Below are 4,836 nucleotides of genomic sequence, written 5' to 3'. Positions count from 1 at the left end.
AAGCCAAGATCTGTTTCCTGGGGAGATATATTAAGAGGGGTCATTGGAATTCCAAATATGGCAATTAGAGGGGCTAATTTGTGCAAACTTGGACAGAAGAAAAACATGTGGCTTAAATGGCAAGGGGAGGTTTGGCATCTGTCACATTGGTCTAGAATTGAAGGAAAGATTTTAGATAAACAAGATTTTGAAAAATGGACTCTGTTTATTACTTTAAACGGTACAAGCTGTAGCCTAACACATGGTGTACTTGAACGTATTGGGAGATTCACCTTTCCCCACCATGATTCAAAAAGTTCTGATTTTACTTGATGAGTCAGATTCGATCGCCATAAGCGTATGATAGTATGACTTTTTGTTAGGCCTAAGAGCCAGAATTATCTACAAACCCATTTTGAGACATGAAGTCCGAGATTGATTTTGACATAGAGGACTGAGTAAAGATACGAGGTGAGGAGCGGTCTGATGTTGGGTTCATTACACAATTTAGGTCCCCGGCGAGAATTAAACAATGGGTATCAATAAAAGGAAGAGTGCTAAATAGGTTATTTGTAAAATCTGGGTTATTAAAATTTGGAGCATAAATGTTTACTAATAAAATGGGAGTATGAAATACACTACCAGCAAATATAAGAAATCTAGCATTTTTTATACTTTATTATTTTAAAAACTGTAAAATGAACCTTCTTACTAATTAAAATAGCTGCTCTTCTGGCTTTAGAGTTAAAAGCTGAATGAAAGGTCTCCCCAACTGATGAATACTTGAGCTTGAAATGATGTGTATCCTGCAGGAGTGTTTCTTGTAAAAAAAATTACTATATCTGGGTTTAGATCTGAAAATATTTTAGAGCGCTTCACCAGGTTGTTAAGGCCTTTGATGTTCCAAGTAAAAAATCTGACTGAGAAAGACCTTGATGAAGCTTGGATAACAGGGGACATGCAATCAGTTGTTAATGGTAGAAGTGAATAGACCCCCCCCCCCCCCCCCCCCCCCCAAAAAAAAACAACCAAACAAAAATTCAACAAAAACAAAGGCCGCCCATCCCTCCCTCTCCTTGCTTGCACTCTGTCCTTCCTCAAACGAAGGAACGGTGCAGACTCCTGACAAACTTGTGCTAACAGCTAAATGGCGCAATAGGAAAATACAAAAACACCTCTAAGTGCTGGGTGAGTCCTACAGAACTGGACAAGTAGTATAAAAAACACTATTCTCGGGAACCAAGAATGCCTGCGGTGAAAGTACTGTGTTTAAATTAAACCCGTAAGGAACAAACATTTCAAAACCGACCATGAACTTCTTTCTAGTAAAGCCATCAAACTGTCACAAGTGAATGGAGTCATCTTTCTCTTCACCTGTTAACCCACTACACCACACAATCTGCGTAGGAAACATTCAGTCATAAATATCAAAATATAAGAGTCCGCCTTATCAGGCTGAATGAGCGGCAGGATTTATTGAAATCAAACACTAGATGGCAGCAAAGGAAAAGCACTGTTTGTATCATTTTTAACAAAGTGCAACGGGGACTCACAATACTGAATGCCTTTGCACAATGCGTCTTGAGTCAGATACATTTTCTGCAAATAACAAACATTCATGTGTCCATTCATCAGATAACTCTGAAAGGAAACACTAGTGTTGATATATTTCTAGCAAGCAGATTCAAGTTTGTGCAAGCATGACAGCAGGTCATCTATCTCCGCTCAGGCCCAAAATGATGCCAAATATCTGCTTCACCAACCATGATTGAAAACTGGCTGAAGTGACAATAATTTTCCCCCATGACAGCAGATTTATGGTCTAATTATGAAATGCTGAAATTCAATATTGGATTCATATTCTCTGCATACGGGATGCCACAAATCACCATTGAATGTTTTCACGAAAGACCCGGCTCATGTAAACCTTTGCAAAGGGATTTGTTTTAGCATTTGAAACCCCAGGGTGTAGTTTCACAAACTCCAACACAATAACTTTAGATCAGGTGGCTGCTGAGTGGTGCTCACTGGCTGTATTTATGTCAGCATTGCTTGATGTTCCCTGTGGTCAGCACTTGTGAGTTTAAACATAAATAATCTGACATCTGAATCCAGCTGCTGCACCATTACCCACCACATTGCCTAGGTCATAAAATATTGCAACCTTAAATGTATGTCTAATACAAATGGAGCTGATGGAGGTGGACGTGTCAAATGCTCCAAACTTAAGTGATGACGCATGTCCAGCAGCTGTGGTCTGCAGTGTGTATATTCTCAAAAATACAGAAGAATCGCAGTGTTTTGGGGAACTCTTGCAGTGAGGCAAAACATTAAGGATTCCAGCTTTGTAAAAGCCGTTATCTCCTCACCACAGGCCTCCTTAAGCTAATGTGTAAATGTCTACCAGAAAGAGCCCCCGGGAGAATAATATGATCGCATCCCTTTAATGAAATGACCAAAGTGAACCGTCAAAGCACAGGCATCTCTTCCTACGCTTGATAGAAGAGTGACACCTTCGTTCAGTCAGAATAAGACTACAGAAATTGTGCTTCAGGTCTATGAGCAACGGCACCCTGGAGTCCACAGTCATTATATTATGTTAATGCAAAGCTGATAAAATGCAAGCCTCTCCTGCTTCTTCAGATAAGCTACTGTTTAATGATTTTATATATATATATATATATATATATATATATATATATATATATATATATATATACAATTGATACTGTATTTTATTACGGTGTTATTACACTGAAAATGGGGAACTGCTGTCTCATTAATCACACAACTGTTTGATTTTTGTAATGTAGCAGTGGCTGTTGCACTGAGCTTGTTTTTGTGCAAGAATGGCAGTGAGTCAACAATTAAAAGGACCAGGGTTTTTTTTAAGGTACTTTAGACCAAGTTTGTCCTGCAGAAGCACATAAACAGTGCAGCAAAGGACAGAGTGACATTATATGATCTGGCTACACTTTTCTCTGAGTGTCCTTTTATTCTTAGAAAAAATGGACCTATTTTATTAGGCTTTTCCACTCAGGAAATCATCTTGGCAGCTATCCCTGTAAGTAATGCATCACAGTAAATTGCCCCTGTGTTCTCCAGCATAATCCACAACCTTTCTAATGACTTTTAAAAGGACAATACTTTGTCCTCTGTGTTTTTTAGGACGATACATTTTTGGACATGACACTTTTTTTGCTTTGACATCAAGGCACAAAAGTTACTGGACAACTAACTGACAAACTTTTTCATGGCCAACTGAGACATGTGCCCTCATTATTTTGAGATGGAATCAACTGCATGTCCTTTATCCAAGTGTATTTGATAGTTTTCACTGGACGCTTTTATGAGGTCCAAAGAGATGTTGAAGTAAGTTAGGGAACACATCATTAGGCCGAAAAACCAAAATAAAGCAATCAGAGAGACAGCAAAGACTTTAGCAGTGGTCAAATCGACATTCTGATTCACTTTTAAAAAGACTGAAGACCAAAAGGCCTGAAGGTGACTGAGGCCAGTGCATGATCGCAGAATCATTTCCTCGAATAAGAAAAACAGTTCACACTTCTAACCAAGTAAAGAAAAGTCTCAAGTTGGTAGTTGAATCACTGTCAACTTCAATTAAGCCTCCAATTAAGAGACACCTTTGTGGATGGAAACAGAGACACACAGGTGCAAACCACTGTTTACACTCAAGTGCAAGAATTTCAGATCAGGGTGTAATAGAAAACACCTAAATAAGCCTGTACAGTTCTACAAAAGGAAAAAACAAAATCTTTGGACAGATGAAACCAAGACGAACTTGTACCAGAATGATAGGAAAGAAAAGCATTGAAAAGGAGAGAAACAGCTGATGATCATCATCTGTCAAACATGGTGGAGGCAATGCTATGGCATGCGAATGGGCCATTAGTGTTTATAGATGATGTAACGGCTGATAGAAGCAGCAGGACGAATTGTGAATCATACAAGGCGACACTCTGCTCAGATTCAACCGAATGCTACAAAACTGATCAGACAGTACTTCACAGTGATAGTGGATAACGACCCAAACATAGTGCAAAAACAGCCCAGCGTCAAAGACAGTCACCTGATCTCTACCCAGCAGATCAGCTTGTTAGCTATTAAATACAAAACTGAATGAAAAGACTCAAACAAGCAGCAGCTGAAGGCGACTGCAGTAAAAGCCTGACGTCTCAAGGGAACAAATGCAGCATTTGGTAATGTCTGTGGCTTCTAGACTTCAAGCAGTCATTCACTGCAGAGGATTTTTCATTCAAGTATTAAAAACAATCCTCATAGCATTTTAATATCACTGGTTTCCATTCATCCATAATATGAGTTCTGCCTTTATTCCTAAATCTGGGTGATCAAGAGGATATGCCGCTGCACTTTAAAGTCAAGCTAATGCATTATCAGCCACACGGACAGTTACATAGAGCTGGTACATTAAATCATAACAAGGCTACTGAAAACAGTGGCAACTGTTCAGTAACTGCAGTAACAGGTTTTCCAAAATGGCAAAATGGGAGTTTCTCACAACCCAGAAGTTGTGAATACGCATAAAGCTGATTATTTACAAAAAACAAGTATGAAACAAAAAGCGCATTATGTGAGCCTCGTTTCTTGGGAAGGACGAAAAAAAGCATAAAACCCCCCAAAACAAAAAAACAAAAAAACCCGCCCCCGAGATTATCGACACGTGACGACTTTATTAGCGCGCGCGCGTATCTAGCTTCAAAGGATCAAGTCTGGACACGAAATAAAAACAAATCATAAATAGTTTGCACAATTGTGTGACACAGTGCTCTCATTTAAGATTTAGCACTCCGTGGAGGAGTAAGGGGAGGAGATGGT

The sequence above is a fragment of the Astatotilapia calliptera genome, chromosome 22 (genome assembly GCF_900246225.1).
Source record: "Astatotilapia calliptera chromosome 22, fAstCal1.2, whole genome shotgun sequence".
NCBI classification, from domain to species: Eukaryota; Metazoa; Chordata; class Actinopteri; order Cichliformes; family Cichlidae; genus Astatotilapia; species Astatotilapia calliptera.
Note: the sequence above shows the minus strand (reverse complement) of the source record.